General features: G+C 39.0%; 1 protein-coding gene across 6 annotated transcripts in view; it reads left to right on the plus strand.

Annotated features, from left to right (window-relative positions):
* Window positions 1-10,545: 10,545 nt before the first annotated feature.
* tanc2b (tetratricopeptide repeat, ankyrin repeat and coiled-coil containing 2b) overlaps window positions 10,546-27,007 on the plus strand; it is a 197,441-nt gene continuing 180,979 nt past the window's right edge. For all 6 annotated transcript variants that reach the window (XM_053511912.1, XM_053511913.1, XM_053511915.1 and 3 more), the window contains exon 1: window positions 10,546-10,725. The gene's annotated coding sequence lies outside the window, so the exon portion shown is untranslated. The remainder of the gene's footprint in view (window positions 10,726-27,007) is intronic.

Genomic DNA, 27,007 nt, shown 5'->3' on the forward strand with positions numbered 1-27,007 from the left:
CTGGACAGGGTGCCAATACATCTCAGGGCACACGCTCACTCATATACACACACCATGGACAAACTTAAAATGTCAATCAGCTTCTTCTGCATGTTTTTGGACTTTGAGAGGGAACTCCACACGCACACAGACCTGAGTCGGGATTCAAACCCCGACCCTGAAGGTACAAGGCAACATTGGTAATTACTACACCATTGTGTTGCCTGAAAGTGCAAAGGGGAATTAACTTTTTTGATAATTGTCTACACTTATACCTGTATATGTACAAACAAACAATAAAAAAAGAAGAAAGAACACAATACATCGTTTGAGTATATTACATCATTGGGCTTAAACAAGCCGTTTTTTCCCCCTTTTAATGTGACCTCATATAAGAAGAGACTCTTGATCAAAGTGTTGCTGAGCTTTGAGCTTGAGGTTTCTGGAGGGGCGTGGCTCTATAGTAGCTCATTTACATAGAGACTGAAATGCCATGTTTGGAGGAGGAGTGAAACAAAGGGATGAACAAAATTCTGAGCGGTATTTCAGCTGAAGCATTAACACGCACACACACTCTTTGTAGGAGATCTAAGGCCTACTATATGTTACCTTGTTAAAGAAATTTATGAAGAATAAACTCAGTAATTTGAATAAATATGAAATGATAAAACTGACAAAACTGTATAAGAGCCAATTAAGTTGTACTTCACAATAGCCAGTGGTTTGCAGGTTATTCAGTTGCTTTATAGGGTATTTACTGTAGATCTAAAAACTCTTAGGTGTCGCCTACACCTACCTACATTGTGTCTTGGTTACCATGGAGACAATGCCACAGAGTTTCATGTGTTCTTCCTGTCTCTGAGTGTCTGTGTGGGTTTTCTGGTGTTCTCTTCTTTCTCCCCAAAAGTGTGCCTGCTTGGTACCCTGTGATGGACTGGGTGTCCCACCCGGAGTGTGTTTTCACCTCACACCTTATGTTCTCAGGATAGAAGGGACAGATGCTGAAAAGAATGAATGAATGAATGTCCTCTTTGATGCAGACCATTTAACAGTAGTGTATATATGTATGGTATGGTACACCGGTGCTGAATGCAATAGAGGACTCAATGGAGATGATACAAAAACAAAAAAAAAACTTTGTGGATTAAGGCCTAAGGCCAGCGGTAAACAGTGTAAAACTTAATACAGCCATGGGACTTTTAACAAATGACCATTTGAACAAATCTGTAAGTCTTACCAAGTCAACATTCTGACAACACTAAACAACTCACATGTGATAGGCTGCAGCGGAGGCGGCGTCACCGTACACTGTAAAGTGAACTCAGTTTGTCTGTGCATGGGTGCTAAACATTGGAATCCCACAAGCATGGGGCAGGGGAAAATAAAAATGCTCCATCACTTCCACGCAGTTACCATAGCAACCGGAGTCTTTGCCGAGTCACGGGGGATCATCAGTCTTTTTTTTTTTTTTTTTTGCACAGCTCACTTGCCAAATGAGCGAGTCAGCTCTTCAGGGGTCTGCCTTTTGCCTCTCCCTAGCAACTGGTTGCTAGGTTGCCACAGTTGCCATGTTAATGCGACACGAAGGGTTTGTGGGTATTCAGGCTCTTGGAACGTTGTATCACATGTTCTGGACACCAGTCTCTGCCCAGAACATCTCCTTAATCGTTGTATGTTTTATAAAGAGATAAATCACCACTGTCTAACCGTGCTATGTTTGTGCTTCCAAAAGTGACGCCTTCTTGTAGCAAGTGTATACCAAATTAAAATTATAGCCACCCACTGAAAGACAACAGCGTGTAAAGATATTGCAGTTGTTTTTTCCCCCCCCCCCACGGGTAATAAGAGAAGAATCCCAACTGTTTTGGAGCAGCTGGAAAACAGTGAGTATTATAAACTGTCATATCGATATGAATTTCCTTCCTTGGTGTAATGACATTTGCAGCAGGGCCGAATGGCGCCAATGTTTGTCACCTGCCAAACAATGAATGTGGAGAACTAGAAGTATTTCCTTGTCATCAGGCACAATAGACGGCGCACAGGATGACTCGATAGGGTGAAAGATTATCTATAGGGCAGAGGGATGGATGCGGTGGCTCAAAAGGTCACTTCGCCAGCGAATCCAATTTATCAACATTGCATTAAAACGTTCTAAATTGGTCCTTTCAAATAATATTTTGAGCTCTCATATATTATGCCCAAAAAACCTGGGATTAATCAAATGGATATATATGACCTACAAAAGGTCATTCACATAAGTGTAAAACAATTTACTTGAGTTGGTATGCTGGCGTTACTTTAAAGGTCTCATATTTTACTATTCTTTTAATAAGTTAACACAGGTTTTGGAGCTCCCTCAAAATGTATGTTAATGCCCCAGCGGAAATACACCTCAGATAATGCATTTTATTCCAGCTGTTTCACCCCTGGCTGCACGGTGGTGTAGTGGTCAGCATTGCCGCCTTGCACCTCCAGGGTCCGGGTTTGATTCCCGTCTCTGGGTGCAGAGACGGCCGTTTGCATGTTCTCCCCGTGCTTGGTGGGTTTCCTCCGGGTAGTCGGGTTTCCTCCCACAGTCCAAAGACATGCAGATTAGGTTAATTGGTGTTCTTAAAGTGCCCGTAGTGTGTGTGTATGTGTGTACTGTATGCCCTGCGATGGATTGGCACCCTGTCCAGGGTGTACCCCGCCTCGTGCCCTAAGTCTGCTGGGATAGGCTCCAGGAGTAAGCGGTAATGACGATGAGTGAGTGAGAGAGTGTTTCACCCCTCTTCCAAACGCGCAATTTCAGTGTTTATGTGAATGGGCTCCTACACGAGAACAATTCAGCAGAACTGAGTAACATGTCATGGGAGGGGCCTGTTCTTATATGATGTCACATTAGTGAGCTTGTTTGAAACTCAGCATTTAATTTTTTTTTTTTAAAAGGAAAACATTTTTTTTCACATATTTGCAATTAGTGTTCAAGATACAGTATGTGTAAACAAAATAAACTGTTTAGAAAGAAATGATTTTAATTTTGTGCAATATATAAAATGAATTCATCCTGTTTAATATTTGTAATTTTTAAATTTGAATTAATAAACATAAACAATACATTTAATGAATATGTGCTGAATAGAAACAAATTAAATTTCTGATGGCACTTTAACTGCAATAGGAATACTGTCAAGCTTTTGTGTTCTCAACTTCCCATGACTTCAGGGGTAGTGTTTAATTTAAGTCCTTTACTTTTAAATACACCACAACTCTGCATGCATCTTTAAATACTTTCAGATCCCAATACACTTAGCAGCTATTCTGTGCAAGTCCTCAAGTTCAAGTTTGTTTCTCTGTTCTTTAGGCTGTATTTGATTTTAGTCAGACTTACATTTATTTGGCCGTTTCAAGCTCGTATACAATCAGTATGCAAGTGTTTAAGTATGCAAAAGATTGAAGTGCAAGATTAAACACTCTTATTTATTCTATATACTGCTTATCCTGTTCAGGGTTGCAGGAAGCCTGGAGCTTTCACAAGCTTTTCACACCCTGGTTGGGCACACACACATTTGCATGTCTCTGGATTGTGGGAGGAAAATTAAGTACCAGGAGGAAACCCACCAAGCACGCGGAGAACATGCAAACTCCATACACACAGAGACGAGAATCAAGCCCAGACCCTGGAGGTGCAAGGCGACAGTGCTAACCACTACGCCGCCCAGGGTAGGGATTGTACCCTCAAATCTAAAAGTACGAGGCCATAGTGCCAGCCACTACACCACCGTGCCACTTTGAATAAACACACTTACTCACTCACTCACTCACTAATCTTCTACACCACTTTATTCTGTATTACGTGTGACCTGAAGCCTATCCCAGGAGATCTAGGGTACAAGGCGGGGTACACTCTGGACAGGGTGCCAATCCATCGCAGGGCACACACACATACACACACACACACTCATTCGCACACTACGGGAAATTTGGGAACGCCATTTTGCCTAATCTGCAGGTCTTTAAACTGTTCGAGGAAACTGGAGTACCCGGAGGAAACCCACCAAGAGAACATGCTAACTCCATGCACACAGAGACGGGAATCGAACCCGACAGTGCTGACTACTACACCACTGTGCCGTCGTCTGAATAAACACAATAAGTTTTAATATATATATAAATTATAATTATACTAGTGTGGTGTAGTGGTTGTCCTGTCACCTTTCACCTCCTGGGTCCTGGTTTGATTTCTGGCCAGGTTCGATTCCCGTCTCTGCGTGCATGGAGTTACTAGCACCAAGACATATTACTGGTATTATTAATAAAAAACAAAACGAATATCTCTGGCAGCACAGTGGCTTAGTGGTTAGCTCTGTCGCTTTGCACCCCAGGTTCGATTACCCTTTCAGAGTCTGTCTGAGTTGGTGTTCCCTGTGCTTTGGGTTTCCTCCAAGTATTCCGGATTCCGCCCACACTCCAAAAACAGGCAGATTAGGGTAACTGGTGCTCCCAAAACTGCCCATAGTGTGTGAATGAGCGTGTGAATTTGTGTGTGTTCCCTGTGCTGGAATATCTATTGATACACACTGATATTAATAATAGAGTTATTCGGGCAAGATGATTTTCTGTTTAAATAGGAACCTTGGGAGAGTTTTTATTCATTTTGAGGTGCTGGTGTGGGAGCTGCATTGTTTCCTAAAGCTTGTGATAGAATATGTAGGGCAAAAAAAAAAAAAAAAGTTTCTACAGTACCATTATGGAAGCATGTGTAGGAAGAGTCTAGTTTTAGACTAAGTACCACGCAGTTCTACCACTAAGGACTTTTCAGTCACAGACGGCAGCCAGCAGGGGGACGTTCTTTTGGTTACTCTATACGCAAGCATCAAAAGCTTGAACTACAGGATCATTTAAGTGAGAAAACGTGTATGAGGAGGAACGTATAGTATACATGCATTTCAGTGATGTATTCGAGGAGCACCAAGGTAGAATGGATGAGTCGTGAGTGCACCTGAATGAACACTGTTATATAATCACATAGGTACAGTGGAAATCATCTGCCACCACAATGTGGTCTGTGTTTACTGACCCCCTGCTATCTGCCTTGAGGCATCACCCATGCTCCATATTATTAAAACTGTCTTTGTTCCACGAGTTAAACAAAACGACAGAAAGGCTTTGTTTTACCAATCGAATTAATAGAAACCAATTAATCCCGAACATGCTACCAACACCATTAAAGGTCAAACGGTTAAATATTAAACCTCTTACAGCTGTTTCATTACCGATTTAATGTAGCATGTCTAACAGAGATTGGATTAGATCAGATGTGTACATAACTATAAATAAGTAACTCCCCGCACCCCACCCCACCCCACTTCCCCTTGGATACAGCTACTGTATTTACCCCGCACTTGTCTAAGTGGCTGAGTAGGAGGCGTCGCAGCTATTAATAAGGCTGCCATAGACATTATACAGACATCTGCATATGGCTTTATCTCAGCGGAAACTCCTTTTTGTAATACCATAGTGGACATAATTACAAAAACAAGTTTAAGCATGCATTTGCACTCATTAATATTTACACAACACCTGGCCTCTATTCTGAATTTATAAACTGTATGACTTCTCAGTATATCTAGTGAAAAAAACAATATTAGGAGGTGGCACAATGGCCAGGGTTAGTGGTTAAGCACCAGGGTCCGTGATCAATTCCTGCCTCGGGTTCTCCCTGTGCTTGATGGGTTTCCTCCAGGTACTCTGGTTTCCTCACACAGTCTAAAAACATGCAGATTAAGCTTGTCCATGCACACAGAGACGGGAATCGAACCCGTCTGTACACCGTCTTGTGCCCTAAGTCTCCTGGCTCCAGGCTCCCAGGTCAAAGCACTCTCTATACAGATTTATAAAATAATTTAAAAAAATCCTAGATTTAATGTCCCCTGAGCCCACAGAAGTTTCAAGTCAACTGTTTGCTGTAATATACACTGGATAATGTTGACCTATATAAAAACAAATAAACAAACATGAGAAAAATGTAAGGACCGGTATAATTATTATAAACATGTTTAAATAAAACCACTTGAAAGTTTAAAATGTTAATAATGCAATTTTATTTGCATAGGAGGCAAGACTTATCAATTATAAAAATAAAAAAAAATCTCTTACTGCTGCTAGCTCAGCACAACTATATATTTTTTATTTAGAATGTGATAAATGTTTACTGGTAATTAAACAGCTCCCAAAGCATAAATACTAACAGTAGGCAGAAACCACGGTTTTGCATGACTATGATTTCTGTACATGACAAAATTGAAAATATGAGATGCAAAATGCAGAGGCTGCATATTATTTTGGACAAGCCAGAATCTATAAACAAGGGGTGTTCGAGTCAAACTGGGACTTGTGATGAATTTTCTTTCGAATGAAGGCACACCACTGATTAACGTTTATAGAAGACTTCAAGAACAGTATGGAGAGTCTTAGCCACATTAAAACATTTGAATGAGGCAAAAAAAAATGGGGCAAAAGGAAAAAGAAAGCCAGCCATCAGTGAATCGTGGCCAAGGTGGCTCTGAGCCCACTGCAGTCGGTCCCAGGAACATTTAGTAATTGGAGCACCTGATTCTTGAAAATCAATGGATAACTTGTCACCATCTTGCAGAGGACACACATCTGTCTGTAGGAACCGTACACACAATCATTCACCAACACCACTTGCACATTACAGGAACTCAGCTGGGAGTTATCCAACATCTGCATACAGTCCTGACTCTGCTGCAAGCCATTTCCACATGTTTGGGCCAATAAAGGAGTTCCTGGGAGGCCAGCGTACTGAGAAAACTCTCTACCTTGATGGTATCCAAGCACTAGTGAAACACTGGGTTAAGTGCATTAGCGTGCCAGGGGATTATATATAGAGGAAAATAAAAGGAGTTTTTTTTCTCATAACTGCATCCTGTTATTCTGCACAATCAAAAGTCCCAGTTTGATTTGAACACCCCTCATAAATCAGTGGAATAATTACAATTCTTAACCTAAATCCAAAATCATTAGTTCATTTTACTGATCCCCTTATCAAAGTGACCTAAATAAAAAAAATATATATAAAATGTATATAACAGTGATTAAGTTCACCCTTAGCACTGCTACTGTACTGTATGTATCTAAATCTTTCAAACTAGAAGTTACTGTAGTTAAACATCGATTATAAAGCCCAAACTTATCCCATGTGAATCGGCTAAACTACAGGTTTTCAAACCTCTTATTTATTTAGGAGGTCCTAGAACACGGTCTGGGCTACATATCATGTGAATCAGGTCAGGTGGCCTTTTTAAAGGTGGAATTGATCAGGTCGGTGAGTTCAATAACACATAATGAGAGTTACTCGCCTTATCTACCAGATTACCAATTACAGTAGCTTCTAAAGTAACTGCTTCTAAACATTTAGCAATTTTTTTGTAAAGGTATCAACTATTCAATTAAACAATAATGGATTGATCCATAGATCACCAGCTTCAGGTAATATCAATAATCAGAGTAGGGAAAAATATAATGTTTGTGGTTTTCAAGTACAACCATTTCTAGAGTGTGCACAGAAAGGTGTGATGAACCACAACAACCAGAAACAAATCTAGGGCATGTACACAGAGGTACACACAGAAAGACTATTGAAACTGGAATCACCACTCATTACATCCATGGTGAGCTGGGGAGCATGTCAAACCATACGATATGTCAAACCATACGATATGTCAAACTACACGACATATCAAACCATACGATATGTCAAACCATACGATATGTCAAACTACACGACATATCAAACCATACGATATGTCAAACCTTGAGGTAGATGAATGGCGAAAGCAGAGAACCATGTCAAGTTCCGTTCCTGTCAAGCAGCAAGAGAAACCTGAGGCTACAGCGGGCACGGAGCTAGGAAAAGCAAGGTGAAGTTTTTATATATAACTATATTAAATAATGTCATTTCTGTATGTGGCCTAATAAGCATTTAAAATCTGCCGTGTATAAATCAGCTATTTATTTTCAGCCTACTTGTGCTGTTTTTCCAGCCATTCAGTAGATTAAGCTGAACAGAAGCTGTCTGCGATGACTTATCTCTCTTAGGCCCAGATGGATACAGTCACTCATGTGATACCCAACTGCCTGGACAGCTATGATTAAGTGATTACCTTATTTTCTCTACAACAACCAGAGGATTTAATTTCTGAGCTCTGGATAAGCAGGGTGGGAGAAAAAAAAAACATCCTGGTACTTTATTAATGAGCGGAGAGCTAATGGTTTACATCACAAGGGGACCGGATGAACAGATGGACTGAATGAATTACGTAACTTATAATCTTCATTAAGTCAACAGTGGATTTACTCCAACAGGCGAAGTCTCTTACTGCTAGTTCGGTTCCACATATTCCTTTGTAATCTGTATTCGATGGTAAAATGACATTAAAATAAAGACACGCAAGCTTCTGACATGCACAGGTCAATCTGATTGCCCTGTATTTTGAAGGCAGGCTTAGAGTACTTAATATTTGTTTAATACATTGTTTAGATACTGCACTATTTATGTAATGACAAATCCATCCATCTATCCATCCATCATCTATACCGCTTATCCTGTATAGGGTTGCAAGGTTGGAGTGGAGCCAACCCCAGAGAACCTTGGATGGGGTGTCAACCTGTTGCAGGGCGCACACACACACACACACACACACACACAAACACACACAGCAGGCAATTTGAAAACACCAATCAGCTTACACTGCATGTCTTTGTATTGTGGGAGGAAACTGGTATAGCCGAATATACAAACTCCACACACAGAGACCAGAAACAAGATTTGAACGTATGAGTGCAAGGCGATAGGGGTGATCACTTACCCACCATGCTGCTGAAAACTGAAAACTGAAAAATTGGCAGATACCGTAAAAATGCATAACTTCAGTATTTTTAGTTGAATGAATGCTATGACCTTTCTGTAGCATGCATACAATGCAGAGGAAATGCCGAATGAACGTGGTTGAGCAGCTGAAACAAATAATTATTATTAAATAATGATTATTATTAATATTATTATTATCATAATTATTATTATCATTATTATTATTATTATTATCATTATTATTATTATTATTATTATTATTATTATTATTGTGTCTACTGCTGACACAAATTATTTCATTTCACTCATTGATAACACTAATACAATTACTACTAAGAATAATGTTACAATGTATCATGTTAGTGGTTATTAATATGATTATTATTATTAATGTTATTATTATTATTATTATTATTATTATTATAGTAGTAGTAGTGTTATCAATGAGACATCAATGATTATCAATAATACAATGTAGCATGTAGTGTGTGTGTGTGTCTGTGTGTGTCTGTGTATGACCTTGTGCCCTAATTCTCCTGTGTATCATGTTATTGTATTACATAATACATTGTAACATTATTGTTATTGTTATTGTTATTGTTATTATTATTATTATTATTATTATTATTATTATTATCAATAGTAGTAGTAGTAGTGGTATCAATGAGACATTAATAATTATCAAGGATACAATGTATCATGTTAATGTATGATACGATACATTGTAACATGATCACTATTGTTATTAGTATTATTATTATTATTATTATTATTATTATTATTATTATGTTATCAATGGGACATTAATGATGATAACTGATACAGTGTATCATGTTATTGTATTACATAATACATTGTAACATTTTTACTATTCTTGTTATTAGTAGTAGTACTGTTATTAATGAGACATCAATGTTACATTGTGACATTATTTGTTAACATGAACTGTTACATGATTATTATTATTGTCATTATTATTATTATTATTATTATTATTAATATTATTATTATTATTATTAGTAGTAGTAGTAGTATATTAATATATATTAGTATATATGTTACCAATGGGGCATCAATGATTATCACTGATACAGTGTATCATGTTATTGCATTACTTAATACATTGTAACATTATTACTATTATTAGTAGTAGTAATAGTAGTGGTAGTAGTACTGTCATCAACGAGACAACATATATTAATGTATGACATTGTAACACGAATATTTTTATTATTATTATTATTATTATTATTATTATACTAGTAGTACTGGTGGTGGTGGTGTTATCAATGGGACATTAATGATTATTACTGGTACAATGTATCATGTATTAGTGGTAGTATGACATGGTTTATTAGTAATGTTTAATTGAGAGTTACACGATTTAAGCCCTCTAACAGCCCTCTTTAGCCCTTTAATCTCACCACCATATAAATGTATAATCACACCAACTGTAGCAGCGAAATCCTTCAGAACAAACTGCTGATTGAGATCGACCTTGAACCCCGCCCCCTCCTCCTCCCCTTCCTCCTCCTGGAACGCGCTGGCCCCGCCCACCTCCGATCAATAATTCATGAGTCGGTCCGGACAGAGCTTTAGGTGTCCGCGTGCGTGTGTGCGCGCGGCAGCGTTCTCGAGTTGTACAGTATTAACGGATCATATGTGGAGGCCGTTAAAGCGCCGCACGGCTCGACGGAGTGAGTGAGCAGATCCGGCGGACCGACTGCGGGTCGATGTGAGGCTCGTGCCGATCCGAGTTGAAGCCCGGACGGAACCGACAGGCGACGAGGAAAAGCAGAGAGACTGTAATAAATGAACAGCAGGGCAGAAAAACCGGTGCGATTAAAGGAAGTAACGATAACACACGGAGAAAGGTAGGTAGATATGGGGAAAGAATTTCGCGCGCGCGCGCACACACACACACCCATACATATCCAAACGCGCAGCTCTGAAACCAGCGTGCGTCAAGGTGGGATGAAAACACGCGCGCTGAATGTGAAAGCCGGTGTGAGCTGAGATGGTGCCACGGATCCGAGGATCATCCCAACATCCACTCTGTTATCCAGGATCAACCTGGAGACATGCAGTGCCTGCTTCTGCTTCTGAGTTTGCATGGAGAGCTCTGCCTGGAGCATACTGTACTGTTGCATTGCAATATACTGCTTCTGGTGTGTGTGTGTGAGTGTGTGTCTTGATCAGATAACCAGGTGAATGATGGACTACTGGTACAGACATCCCTTTCCCTCCCTAGTCTCAGCTTTTTCTTCTTCTACCCTCACTGCAAATGCGGTCATCAGTACCCTGTTAAAGGAGATGGCTCAGAGTCTCATGCAATGTAAAGCAGCCTTAAATCACCAAGAGCAATTCGAACCAACTTCGGACGTTTACATCAAAAGCAGTAAAAAGTATGCATATTATAAATATATGATTTATAATATGCATACTTTCTCAACATACTGAAAAGTACGAAGAGATCTCGCCAATCTGATACTCAGGATCGTTACTGGGCCGACCGAAAATAATGGTGCATCAGATGTTACTATTGGAGAGAGGGACAGAGATAAGAGAGAAAGAAAACAACAATAACATTCAAGCTTGAAATTGGATTTGGAAAGGATGTTTTATTATTATTATTTTTGGAAGTGGAAAGTTTACTTTATTAAAAAGACATATTTGTTAGATTTGCTTTGATTAAGGTTATACTTGCGATCTAAGTGAAGGAGTTTGTTGATAAAATGAGCTCCGGTTTTGTCTATGTCTTGTCTATCAGCTGTCAGTCAAAGTTTTTAGTACTGATACTGTATTATTAGAAAAGAAAATTATTGTCATCGCTACATACCGTAGGTATTGTGGAATCTGTAACAATGAACTGTAATAATAATAATATAGGAATCTTCTTTTACTTTTATCATCCTCCTTCTCACACTAAAACATCACAATTATCACACAACTTCAATCACAGGTAATTAATGACAATTAAAACTTTTTAAAAGCTTTCTTTTTTAAACTATAAGCTGCACACCCATGTTGTTCCATAGCGTATAGGTAGAATACATAGTCCAGCTGTGAATGTTGTCTTTTAAGCTTTTATCTATTAACACAAGCTAAGCTGGGAATAGTTTCCATGCTCATTCCATTAAGCAAACAGGAACTGCACAGGAACTGGTGCAAGGTGATAACACACACTCTTATTTTGGACGTGGCATAGCCAATGACAGGCCCTTTTTGATACTGTCATTTTGGCATTAGGTAATAATACCGGACGCTTAATGAATGAATGTTTAGAGATTTTCCTACTTTACAATCACAGGCCTTTGTTTCTGTAAGTACTTAAAATGATGATTTTGCTAATAGCCCTACGGGCTTCTGTGCATGTTTTGGCGAACACTGTTTGGACTAGCTTTGATGTGGCAGGCTCGGTCGCCTCGCTTCTCTTCGCTGTTCTGAGAAATGCATGTTTACTGTCTCTCGCTGTTTTATTTTTCTTGCCTCTGCATCAAATTTTAGTCTTTTCCCTCCCACTACCTTCATCTACCTCAAATTGAATGTTATCAAAAGGGAAAAAAAAGGTCAGAAAATGGCAGAAGCAGAGGCAGAGGTGCCCAGATGCCAAGTCATACTTTTTAGATGGATTGGAAATGGAAGCTGAAATAAACTGCCAGTCAGGGGCCACACTCCGGGGGCTCTTACGCTTTTTATATGCTTGGTTATGAACTGATTTTGAAAGTCAGAGTGCAAATGTGTTTTGATGTGTTTTTAGATTGCTTTTAGAGAGAGTGTGATGGAGAGAGCGAGCAATCTGTTTACAAAGCACAAATTGCATTGTCACAGTCTACACTGTCATGTTTTCTTTTTAATCGAACTTCTACTTGAATAGTTAGTTCCCCATAAAAATCACTCTGGATCTTTAGAAGCGCTTTCAGTGCCAGATTTCTATACAGCGCATTTCGAAAACATTCAGACCATTACAATTCTTGTTATTTTGTTACATTAGATGCAGCTCTAGTTCATACTTTTCTGCCCCCAAATAGACATTTTCAAGGCAATAAAAAAAAAAACCTATTCCAAAACAAAACATCATTTACATAATTATATGAAGGAACAAATCTAACAATACATGTTTGAACAAAACAAGCAAAAAACAAAAAAACATTTTCAGGATTGTGCTGTTTGATATTCTAAATACAGCAACTCAATTATTTACTAGAATAATAATTGATAGTATAGTATATGGTGAAATAATAATTTACCATAGTAATATTAACTAATTGTCTTGAAACAGTAAATTTACAACCATTGGGTTTATAACGTAATTCATGCTACAATTCAAATGGTTGTTCTTGATCTTTCGGCTGCTCCCTGTCAAGGGGTCGCCACAGGGGACCATCAGATCTGCGCACAACATGGCAGAGGTTTTCCACTAAATGCCCTTCCTGACGCAACCCTCCCGTCTTTGGACTGGCACTGCAGCACCGATGCAGCACAACATGCCAAAAAAGGTCAATACTGGTCACAAGGAAAAGGCACCAGAACACCCAGTTCACAGGATTACTTACTTGTCAAGACATTGGACTGCCTCTTTGAAACTCGGTGTTTGGTGTTCTGGAGCGCTCAGGTTTGTGTCTGTGTCATGCCAGGAAGAAAGGATATCAGCCATGACCTCAGAAGCAGTTGTTGCTGCTCATCACGCTGGGGAGGCCATCTCCAAACAATATGAAATTCACCGTTCTATACTGAAAAGGATTGTTTACAAATGAAGAGCCTTCAAGGCAATCGTCCCGGGAGTGTGTGTTGAGTGTCCCGGCAAATTCAGTCCAAGGTTAAATTGCATAGCACAATGTTTAGTGAAAACCAAACCTGGTAAAAAAAGAAATGCAGCATGGTGGTGGAGGGGTGTTGATTTGGACTTGTCTTGCAGCCCTTTAACCTTGCAGTTGCCACCGCCTCGTATTTTGTTGCAAACCAAACATGCAAACCAATGTGCTAGACTGCTTAGGTGAAAGACACAATTCTCTTCTGTCCTGAAGTGCAACCCTGTAAACCAGTTTTTTGCAGTCCTCTCTTTGGTGGTCACTTGGGATCCACTGTGAATTCGACCCAGGTTTCCTGGCAAATGTCTTTAACGTATATTCTCAAGTGAAATTAAATTGCCATTGCGTTCACGCGCCATCAGGCAGTCACATAATGAAATGTAGGAAAAAACACAGAACCAAATGGAGTATGAAATTGTGAATATTGACTTTTCTTGTTTTAAGTGGCAATTAAAGCAGTCTGTCTGAATCTGGCCTGCCGGCTATGTAACCTTTATCAGTCCTCAGAGGGAGAAGTGCAGACCTGATATCACTCCAGGGTTACAGGTGAGATCGAGGAGCTCTTTCTGACCCTCATCACATACCAATGCTACTCTTGAGTGTGCAGAATAACATAAGACAGTTATAAGAGTAAAAACTCAGTGCATTTCTCTATATAACCTGCTACACTGTTGCACCTATTCCAGTGTTTCACTAGTGCTTTGATACCATCAAGGTTGAAAAATTTTTTCAACCATGATCGTCCTGCCTATTACAGCATGCATAGCATTATTTTGATAAACTTATGCAATGTCCAGAGTCGCATTCATTCCCCTCCAAGATCTTAAATTGATGATGGGAGAGTCGGACCTTTGTGTAAAGCCTTCTCCAGCACAAACCAAAGATTCTCAGCGGGGTTAAGATCTGGACTCTCTGCCAATCCATGTGTGGAAATGATGTCTTATGGACCTTGAACCACTCTTTAACAATTTGAGCCTAATGAACCAGTCAGTATATTCAGGTCGTCAGCTGACCCCATTTTTTGGGCACATGAGGTTGCTGAACCCTGACCTGACCAACTGAAGCAAGCCCAGATCATAACACTGACTCCACAGATTTGTGCACTAAGCACTGCCTCTCTGATGAACCCATCATTTTGGAACAGGGTAAATCTGGACCAGATTCAGGCTATTCAGGCTAGACATCTGTTTAATGTGAGTAATAATGGAAATGCTTTTACATTAAACATTCTGTAGCCATAAGTTGTACTTTTCCATCCATATCCCTTCCTTAAAGATTTGACCCGTCCGAAACAGAGAAACATCTTTGCCATGACCACAGGTTAAGTCTTCTGACATGATTGTTTAAGAAGTAAGAAGCTCCTTACTGCATCAGTTAGGGTTAAATAACTTGTTGCCAGCTGGACCATATTAATCACTGCAGTACGTAATTATCCAAAGGAAGGCTTTAATCTATTTTTAATTTTTTTTTCATTAAATCCAGGTGGTGATTGATTTATTTATTTTGGCCAGACATTATATTAATATATGTAAGATTTCTTGTATAGATGCTCCTGCATATAACTCACAAATGAATGAGTTTGTATTCAGTGTAATAAATAAAGCTCCATTATAGTAACGTAAATTGCATTACATGGATATTATTTCTTCCGGTAAGAGATTCTGACTTAACTATTTACATGCACGCTGATCTGATACGGTGCGTTCACACATTTAATCAGAAACCACATGAGTGGTTCCAAATCTAATGGAAATGTAGTAGAAAAAGAAGAATTTCTTCTTTGTTCTAAAATTGTATTTATTTAATTGATGAGGATGACCATGGTCAGCCCACATCCTGTCAATGCAATACAATATTTGTGGTTCTTCTGTTCTTTTTAATTAAGCAGCAACCAGCAAGCACACACACATACTGCTCCAGCAAGTCTCAAAGAGATGAAAGAGGGCAAGAGCTCATCAAGGAGGCTAAACTTCCCTCCTGGAAACTTATACAGAAAGAGTATATTTTTTTCCAACAAGAGGGAAACGATCGGATCGAGTGTTTACAGTATATGACTAATCACTCTTTTAAGAGAGATTAATATTAGTATTATTAGTAAGCGGCACAGGTCTGTAACGCAGCATACTGTAGGTCAATACCGATAAAAAACAAAATATATGTATTTCGGAGATGTCAACAAATGTTCGCATTACTTTTACAAAGCTTACATATTACCACTACCAGAATATGGGAATAGCGTCGTAAAAATTTAATAACTTAAAAAATATGCATATTAATATAATTTTTAGGTCATAGAGACATCCGACAACCAGAAAAACACATGATCATACTGTATGTATCCATGCTATTTCTTTGCTTATGTGACCCATTTTTGAAAGTTTTTTTGCTCGCTCATGTTTGTATGGTTGAAGAAAATGAAATAAAATTCAGTTAATCATATACAGTACTGCCTGAAAAAAAAAAAAGGATCTGTCGCTCTATTCTGCCTAATCCTGAGGCCTATATATACAGTACAGTGTCAGCAAGAAATGTATACGATGTATTCTTCATCGCTATACGTTATATATTGACATACAGTATATGACAAGATTATGGGCGACATGCTGGCTTGGTGGTTAGCACTGTCACCTTGCACCTTCAGGGTCTGGGTTCGATTCCCGCTTCCGTGGCGTATAATGATTGGCGTTCTGAAACTTAGTGTTTATGTGCCGTGTTGTGCCCTGAGTTTCGTGGCATAGGCTCTTGTCTGTCTGCGACCCTGTATACAGGATTAGGCGGTATAAACAGGGAGTGATAATTTAATGATAATAATATGACAAAACGAAAAATGGGTAAAATGCTTGGAGTTTTAAGGGCTACGATTTAATATAGATCGAGTCAGAGGGTTCTGACTGAGACGGTTACATGATGCACTTTTATTCTGTTTATAAGTGAAATATTGTGGTCCATATAAATACTTTGATTGTGACAATGACTGTTGTTAAATGCGCTATAGAAATAAAATTGAATTGAAGTTTGGCGAACGCTAATATCTCCATGTGTAGCCTCGTTGAAGTTCTTTAGCATCGTGATAAACGCGGGGATGTGGTGGGGTGTAGACTTGGTTTGTCTGCCTATTTAGACATGAAACAGAGTTCAGTCACCTTTTTGTAAGGTTACCGCTGTGGCTACTCTTTGCTTCTAATTTGCATGAAGTTAAACCCGCTGCACTTTATTTGGACGCCCACGCCGTTGCATGGTTAGCGCTCAAAGAGCTACTGCGGAGGAAGCGAAACGTTTTTGATCTGATCTAATCTAATCTCAAAATGATGAGTTTGGTAGAAAACATATCAAGAAATCAGCGGTGTAGGTTTGTAGCCGTGACCAACAAAGGAGCGGTTCAACTGCATAATCCATTACAGTAATTCGCTCAGCTCTAACGGTCCTACCCACGATAACCTCATGGTGATCCGTTACTGGTAGCAGCACAGAGAGTGGACGTGTTTTGGTCTTTACTTTGGTCTAACTCCTTGTGATGGAGCTCCACAAGCGGTAGAGTGGGTGTAGAATTGGTGTAAAAAGCGTAGCAATGTTTGGAGGAGAAGTGTGACGAAGGTTTTAGAGACGAAGCCGTGCAGCAGAGTGACGAGAACATTTTCCTGAATTTCACACCATGTCGCTAAACACGATTCAACCCGTATAAGATAAGGTAGTATAGAAGCTGTAACAGGACAGTGGAATCTGACAGAGCTGGATGGTAGTAATGGCAGTAAGAGTGGACGTGAACGTCCGCGCATCGGTCTGTGCATTAAACTGGCGTCCAATCACAACTGATTTAATCCAGCTTCATTCCGACCGTTCTTAGGATAATCTCGCATGAAATAAATCAGTGCCTAAATATGAACGAATAAATATAGATTCTGATGCAACTCGTGACTGAGCCCGCGTTAGGATAATTGAGAAACTGGTGGCAGATCCTGGAGATTACGTAATGCTTTATAAAAATAGAAATCATGTCCTCTTTCCTGATGGCTGTAGCAGGATTATTGCGAAGCGTTCAATGACAAAGCTCTGCCGTTATAGATTGTCAGCATTCCTCTGTGAACTCTGACTCTCAGTACTGGTCCCACTAGAGCTAGTGTTGATTGCCATGACCTCGGGTTTGATGAAGTCCTCCAGCTGCTTCTGATCCACAAGCCTCTTATAAGTTGCTTTTCAGCAAACTTGAATCTTATTTGGAAATCATTTTTAGAATAAGTTATTTTATCAGGGTGTCAGAATGAATACAAATGTGCTTAGTTTTCAATTATATTTTAATTAAAATAGTAAAGTGTGTGTATGTGTGTGTGTGTTTTATATATTTTTTTTATAAAGATAGATAAAAAAAAATGCAGCTGGTAAGTATTTGGATAGTGAAATGAGTTTTGCCGTTTCCAATTTACGAAGCACATTAAGATTGGAAATAAACTCTAGAGAAGTGCGTAATGTCAGATTGAATTCATGTAGTTTTTTTTTTTCTGCTTTGTCTTTTTGTCCTTAAAATAAGTTGAATCTGTTTGTTATTATTTAGTAAATGTTCTTTGCAGTTAATTGGTCCCTGAAGGCTCTAACTGACAGACGAGGCAGATTTGAGCTCTGTCAGGCTTTTAACGCCTATAGTGCGTGATGTTTGGTGAGTTTAGATTTCCGCTTTTTTTTTAGCTGGTTATTAGTCAAACCTGATAAGGACATTTCTTTTCCTGGCATCCACTTTGTTTCTCTTGCATGCAAACTTCTGCTCTGGGTCATGCGCAGTTCCTATTTTTCCTCTTTTTAAGGTGGCATGTGGCATCGTGTTTAATATTGTCGCCTTGCACCTCCAGGGTCTGGGTTCGATTCCCACCACGGGGTGCATGGATGTTCTCCCCGTGCCTGGTGGGCTCACAGTCATTAGTTAGGGTAATCGGTGTTCCCAAATTGCCCATAGTGTGTGAACGAGTGTGTGTGCATGTGCCATGCGATGGTTCGTCCAGGATGTACTCCGCCTCGTGCCCTAAGTCTCCCGGGATAAGCTCCAGGCCCCCACAATCCTGTATATACAAGATAAAGCAGGGAGTGAGTGAGTAAGTTCCTTTTTTATCCACGTTGCCCCATATATATTTTTTTTATTTGCTTATTGGTTTACTAGGTGTTTACACCCTGTACAGAATGTTCAGTAAGTTTTCCAACTCACCACGATCGATCGCTTGCAAATTCATAAAGGTTTGTTTTAAAGATTTCTGGTGCTAATGTGTTATTCGAATTTTCGTTATTATTCCTGTGAGAAATGTATAATGGTTTCTCATGCATTTATTTGATTAGGTAATGGTGCGGGAAATATTAGAAAGCTATTTCAGCAGATTAGCAAGCCCAGACTAAAGCAGTAAAGCACCGCTTCATTGCTACCGTTAGGTAGAAATGACAGTAAAGTGTTAAAGTGCACTGCATCATTATCAGAGGCTAGATGAACAGCATTGTGGGTAATATAGAAAACCCGTTTGACAAAGTTAAAGATGTGGATAAAAAAAAAGGACGAAAATTTTATTACAAAGAAAATATTGGATGGTGGGGGATATAAAAAATAGTAATTTTAACAAAAAGTTGCAAAGTTAAATGTTAACGTTGCAAAAATGTTAATGCATATGAAAATCTAGCACTGAATAGTTCACGACTTTTAATGTACAAAGGGGCGTTCAAGTCAAACCAGGACTTTTGATCGTCAGAATAACAAAACTCCCTTTATTTCTCTATATAATCTCCCACTACACTCCTACACTTATCCCAGTGTTTCACTAGTGCTCGGATACCATCAGAGTAGAACGTTTTCTCAGTACGGCAGAGCCATGATCGGACTGTCTGCTTCATATCTGAAACGCTGGCCTCCCAAGAACTCCCAAACATGTGGAAATGTCTTGAAGCGAGGTAAGGACCGTACGGAGCATGTGGCAATAAAAACCAGTTAAGTTCCTGTAATGAATGTGTGTGCAGTTCCCACAGACAGATCAGTTGCAGACCTGATGCAGAACAAGTTATTTGTCGATTTACAAGGATCAGGCGTTCAACTTGCTGAATGTTCACTGAAACAACTGCAGTGGGCTCCGAGCCACCTCGGCCAGGATCGTCATTCACGGGTGTTTTACTGTGGATAAGCATCTCATCACCATACTGTGCTTGAAGTCCTCTTCAACCTTCATTCCCAGAAATGTCATCACAAGTCCCAGTTTGACTTGAACGCCCCCGTATATTTTCTTCAGGTAGCGTCTTGCCAAGCTACAGTCTGCTCCAAAGTTATTTGCAACTTTGGGAAAAAATTCTGGTTAAATAGCTTAAGTCTGTGCTGAAAATATGAGCAAAACTTTTAAATGAAGTAAATTTATGACAACTGATTATTTAGTACAGGGGACGTCTCCTGTAATGGCTGATGAGATTGGACAATACAGAGTAAAAAAAGAGAGCTTAAATTGCCGTCATATTATTATTATGTTGCATGTATGTTTTATTTTAACATATAAATCCTATAATCCTATAAAAATTTTAAAAAAGCCTAATAATACCCTTTTTTTTTAGATTTTATTAAAAATACTTGTATAACATGTAATAAAATGACTATAATTTATCCCCTTACTGTACCTTTATACTGTATGTTTTTAACATTAGGATGACAGTTATTATACACTCCCTGGCCTAAAAAAATAAAGTCACTATTCCAGGAGGGACTGCATCAAAGACAATATTCCAATCACACTGTTGGTACTGAGCGGTTGTGTAGCCATAAGAAAACCATTTGTTAGTGAGACTCATCAGAAACAAAAAAGGTTTGACTTTGCTAGGGAGCCAAAAGATTGGACATTGGAGCAATTTTATTGAAAAAGGTCACGTGGTCTGATGAGTCCAGACTGACCCTATTCCAGAGCGATGGGCGTATCAGGGTAAGAAGGGAAGTGCATGAAGTCATGCACCCATCATGCATAGTGTCCACTGTACAAGCCTCTGGAGGCGGGGTTATGATCAGAGTTGGGTATAACGTTACTGTAATCTAATTACTTTTCCTGATAGCGCAGCAATACAATGCGTTACATTTTAAACTCATATAATTTGATTACAGTTACCAATGTCAATAACATTACGTCATCATAATGCATTGAAATAATCACGTTTTGCACGGCAGCATCAGTTGAGCACGCGCTTTGATCAATCGTCAGAGAGCTTTGTAGTTTTACATTAAATGTTGTAACGGGTTCACCCTTTTTGCACGGGCGGCACCACCGACACACGGACACGAGACGCGGGCTTACGGGAAAAGGGGTCATTATTTTTAGAAAGAACAGGGAAGAAGAATGGTTAAAGGAGAGAGGAAGGAAAGACCCATGTCCATTAACATTAATTATCGCCAGCCGGAAATTAAATTACAATTTTAAAGTAGTAATTAGTAATTTGTAGTAGATTACTCTTTTCGAGTAACTTCCCCAACAATGGTTATAAACTGGGGTTGCTTCAGTTGCTCAGGTCTAGACTCAGCAGTGTACTTTTTGTGACAATAAAATGAAGTCAGCTGACGACCTGAATGTACTGAATGACCATGCTTTCAAATCTATGGAGTTTTTCTCCCCAGATGACACGGCCGTATTCCACGACTCAGATTGTGAAAGCATGGTTCTGGTAGCATGAGGAATCATTTTCACACATGGATTCACCACCACATTGCATGCTGTATACAGTATATACTGCTATATAGCGTCTAATGCATGTATAGATGTACAGTATACAATCATTGGCAATGATGCAGTCAGTAGTTGCCTCCCATTATCCATAGCATAAGATATAAAACTTTTAAAACCAGTCTCTTATTTAATGGCCTTCCATTATGGAAGTGGAAGAGTGAAATGGAATCATATGTCTTTTTTCCCAGCATATACAGTATTGTATGTTTAAGACATTTAGTTTATGTAACACACACACACACACACACAATGAGCACAATTTTCTTATCCTTTAAAGTCCTGCTTTTGTTCATTCTTTAGTTCCGACTCTTCACTAGAAGTTCTTCTCATGTAATTCAATTACCAGTCAATATAAAATCCATTTCCTACGTCACAGCGGTTATTGCCTTCTTTGATATTCCTGCAAAATGCCTGTATGCCCTTTTCAGGTATTCCGTTTGCAGGGTTTTGCTTTTAGGAGCTCTTAATGTTTCATTTGATGTGATGTAGGTGCTTGTGGGTGTCACACGGTGAGGAAGAACCACAATCTCCTGTGGTTATCCTTGGGCCACACTTAAAGTGCCCTTAAAATGAGAGAGGCCAGGATGTCAGCATTATTCTGCAGGTAGGTGGAGAGTGTGTTTTAATGCATCGGATCAATGTGATTTAATTTTGACCTCGTGATCTGGCTTCTTGTTACCTGGAGATCTGTTTCGAGGTGCAGTTGGAACGGTTCCTGCATTTTATACTCCGCTGTATATTTCACCAGTTTTATTCAATCAGGGTCAGTCCTGAACACGTTCCCTTTTACTTTTGGCTTTGGTGTTGACTTGCTGCTTTTTTTTTTTTTTTTTGTAGGAACCAGGGTTGCTGTCTCTCCGTGCTTTATATAGCAAATAGAGGACACATGCAATACCTAATGAGCTACTAATTAATCTCCTGCTGAATATCCCCCAGGGGGAAGGAACTGTCGGAGGGGTGGAAAGAGAGATGTGAGAATATTGCCATATGAGTATTTCATATAAGGGATTTACAGTATTAGAAATATGAGAGGTGTTCAAGTCAAACCGGGACTTATACCAAGAATAACAGAACACAGTTATGAGAGTAAAAAATACCTTTACTTCTTTATATGATATATAAGTTTTCTCAGTACGCCAGAGCCACCATCGGATATCCTGGCCTTCCGTGTCCAAACGTCCCTTTAACTCAGAAGCTCTTAACTCTGGTCCTAAAAGACAATTTAAGTGTTGTCCCGGCAACTAATCACCTAATTAACTGCCTTTTCTAAATGAAAGTGGGTGTAATAGAGCTGGGACAACATTCTTTTGCTCATGAGACAAGAAGTCCCGGTTTAACTTGAACGCCCATCATATTTTTTTGTTTTCTTTAACCAGTCAGCCATTATTTCATTTGTCCCTTGTACCGTTCTGCTGTGTACAGTAATGTGTAAATGTTAGCACTCCCTCACTTAATTCTATGTGTTTTTGTGTAAAAACAGAATAAAAATCATCAGATCGTGGCAAGTCTTAGTTTAAGGCAAATATAAAAAACCTTAGAGAAACAACACCATATCATATTTTCCACCAACAAAAATGAAGACAAAAAAAAAACCAACAACATGTGGCCAATACTAAGGACCCCCATGACTCAATAGCTTGTAGATCCACCTTTAGCAGTAATAACTTGAGTAATAATTTCCTGTATGATTTTATCAGTCTCTCACATCATTGTGGAGGAATTTTGGTCTTCTTTTTTTTGGTATTCTTTTTTACAACATCACTCCAGTTTATTGAAGTTTCTGGGCATTCGCTTATACACAGTTCTCTTAAGGTCCTGCCACAGCATTTCTATTGGGTTGATGTCTGGATTATGACTAGACCATTTCAAAACCTTGATTCTTTAGAAAAGAATTAACCATTCTGATGTAGATTTACTGCTGTGCTTCAGATCATCGTCCCTCGACCAGGTTTTAGCTGTTGGACAGAGGGCCCCACATTTGTCTCTATGATTCTCTGGTATACACAGGAGTTCATGGTTCCCAGGTCTTGTGGCTGCAAAATAAAGCCCAAATCATCACCCCTCCACGACGTGCCAGACAGTGTGTATGAGGTGTTTCTGTTGAAATGCAACTGTATTTGTTTGTTTCCAAACATCTCCACTTTGGTCTCATCTGTCCATAGGACATTTTTCCAGATGCTTAAAACGTTGTGGTGATGTTAATATGGCAACCTTATGAATGTTGGGACAACGTTGGTATGAGGTTATTTAAAAAAAATAAAATCACTTTGATAAAACACTGTCACTGTCCCAGGAGGCTTAGGGCACGAGGCAGGGTACACTTCGAACAGGGTGCCAATCCATCGTAGGGCACACACTCACACACACTCACACACCCATTTACACACACTACGGGCAATTTGGGAACGTCAGTTAACCTTACCTACATGTCTTTGGAATGTGGGAGGAAACCGGAGTACCCGGAGGAAACCCATAAGGAAACACACTGTTAAAACTCATAAATGTGCCGACGTAATAATGAGAACCCTGAAAGAAACACCATACTGTATCAGAGTAGAGTAATTTGAAGCTAAGACGCATCTTACTGTAATATTTCTGAAAGACAATAAAACAGAGAGGTTACATTACATCACTAAGGGATTTGTGACATGAAATAGACCTAAAGCTGTTATGTTTGTACCTAAACCATGTTAGGAACTTAAGGGACCATGAATGTGGTTGGCTATTGTGTTGATGGGTGTTATTTGGCATAAAAGCTCCAAAGAAAGGTTCAAATTCAGTTGTTTTGAGGTTGCATTTGCAACGTTGTTTTTGCAAAAAACAAAATTGTTCCAACGTTGTCACGACGTTAAGCGTCATAGCACTGTTGTTAAATCCAACATTAGGGTGACTGCTAGGTTGCAACTAGTTCCATAATGTATTGGCCTGAGTTCAAGCCCTACTAGAACCAACTATTAAGGTAGCGTGGCCAAGTGATACTGGATTTAGCCTTCAGCCTCTCTAGAGGTGTGAGCTCCATCGGGTTGCCATTGTTGGGTCCTTAACCCTGTCTGCTCCAAGGGTGCTGCTTCATGGTCCCTGTCCTCTGAGATACACGAAGGAGGAATTTCCCTGTACAGTAATGTATATGTGACAAATAAAGGCTTAGCTTAACTTATATAATTAAGCTGCATTTGTTTTTGTTCTGTTTTTCGTCTGAAACAAAACTAATGTTAAATAGTTTACTGTTTATCATAAATATTTTATTTTATTAATCATAAATGAAATATTTTTTATCCAATGTACCAATGACCAAAGTACAGTACCATTAAATATTACCTTTAAAATATCTAGATGTTCAGATTGTTGCTAGTCGACCCTGGTGTTAGCAAGGAAAACATGCTAGCTTATTTGAATTCAGCTAGTTAACTTTCAGCACATTAGCACAATGTACATGGAATTGATTTCTAAGGAGGCAAAGAAGACTTCTCACATGGAGTATTTGCTAACTCCATCATACTGAAACTTTTTACAGCATTAGGGCCAAGGGAGCTCATTCTCGAGCTCAACACTAGAGCATTGAATAGCAAGGGAAGGTCGTAGCGTGTGAGCGTGTTCTATTACTGTGTAATTATATGACAGAAAAGGTCTAAAAAAGGTAAGGGTTAAAAAGTAAGATTGCAAGTCTTCCATTTCACTAACACTCAATTAAAAAAAATTACTTTAAATTATACAAGGTGCAGTTGCTCACCCCTAATCTGATGTGTGCATGCGGGGGTAACAACTACAACCCAGCTATTTACACTATGTTACGTCAGGCTCGCATTTATCTCTTGCATTTATCTGCTTTACAGAGTCTCAGCCATGATACTGCTCGGTATAATAATCCTCGTTTTCCAAAAAAAGGTTGATTTGCTTTTAGCTTGTAGTCCCATGGTGTCAATCCGCCGTGTGAACAGAAAAGTGCAGAAGAGTTGAGGTGAAGTCAAATAGAACGGCTTCTGCAGGTAAAACAAACCCTTTCAGGTTAGCGTTCATCTCCGCCCACGGAGCCCGACTGCTTTCAGACGGTCTGAGTCACTCCAACTGACTGCTCCGAACCCGTTGATCACACTCTTGAAACAATGCACTTTCTCTTTATTACATAATATGTTTAAAAGCTTTGTATGTGTTTGTGTGTGGATTTTTCGTTCTTGTTGTTTCGAGATTAATTACATCTACGGTATATAAATAAAAGAAGGGTTTTGTCTGTACATTAGTCAGAACTCTATCTGATAAATAATCTTTACGTTTTATACATTGAAGAACCCAAAACCAGTCTCAGAAATCGTTTTTGTCTGTATGTGTGTCCAGCCCGATTTAGTCACAGCATCACGCAAACCTGGCTGGACAGAATTTAATCAATCCCGTGCAGTACTTACTGTAGATAGTTAGTTAAGTTAAACCTGCGCCATAAATGAAATCACAAAATGTTGAGTAGAAGTGAAGTTATGAACTCTTTATGTCCCAGATTATGTCACAGCATCACACAAACTGGCTGGACAGAATTTAATCAAACTTTTGCAGAACTTTTTCCATTTCTCATCCAGTGCCGGCCGGTCAATAAGGGGCGCTGGGCCCCGCCCTCTTAAACTTAGGCAGAGAAGAATGCTACTATAACATGTAATTATTTAACATAATAATTATTTATTTTAATACTGAAATAAAGTCATTTAGTCACAATATTCTGCTGTATTTTTAATATAATTTACTTACAATAAAGAAAAAATCTAAACTGTATTAACGAGTGTCACTGTGCGCCCCGGACCCTCCCACTTTTGTTCTTAGCGAAACAATATTGTTTTGAAATATTTGGGCTCACGTGATTGCACCATTCTCAGTGAGTCTTATTAACGCTCAGCAGGTTGTTAGTTAATGTATTGAATAGTGATTGACGTGGAAGCCAGATAAAAATTCGAGAAAATTCTATAATTTCTTTGCTAAAATACACCTTCTCAAGGCGATCGGACGAAGAAAGAAATAAAGTTAAAGAGAAACGAAAAGAAAAAAGAGAAACATGTACGTGGGCTTTAACCTGAAATAATAACATCATTGATTACATTAAAGCTCAGCAGATTATATTTAGCTTTAACTTTTTAACTATTTCTAAAACTTTTTGACTTTTTAAGCGTTTTTAAAACCGGTCAATGACAGGTACTTACTTTAGTGATAAATAAAACTACACAGTGGGTGCTGGGTTCAGTACTAAGCTTCGGTTACTGTCTACTACTGTACTGTACAGTTCTCTTTATGTCTGCATGGGTGTCCTCTGGGTCCTCAAGTTTCTTCCCAACTCCCAAAACCAAGATGGAGTATCTCCTTTGTCTGGCTCCTTGCTTGGTTGGACAGATTGTAAGTGTCAACTTATCTTAAATTGATTTTAACTGATATTTAATATTTGCCAACCAAAAATGTGTGCTTCAGAAATACTAACATGAGAGATTACTAACATGAATATTTAATATGATGAACCTCAGGCACTTTTCTGATTGCACACTTACGATTTCGTGGTTGTCATCTAAATACTAAACTGAGATGTTTTCCCTCTAATTATTGGTCAGAAGGGGTTAAATATTCCCCATATTGGTGAAAATGAACCTATTCAAGTG

The sequence above is a fragment of the Clarias gariepinus genome, chromosome 14, assembly GCF_024256425.1.
Source record: "Clarias gariepinus isolate MV-2021 ecotype Netherlands chromosome 14, CGAR_prim_01v2, whole genome shotgun sequence".
Lineage (NCBI taxonomy): Eukaryota > Metazoa > Chordata > Actinopteri > Siluriformes > Clariidae > Clarias > Clarias gariepinus.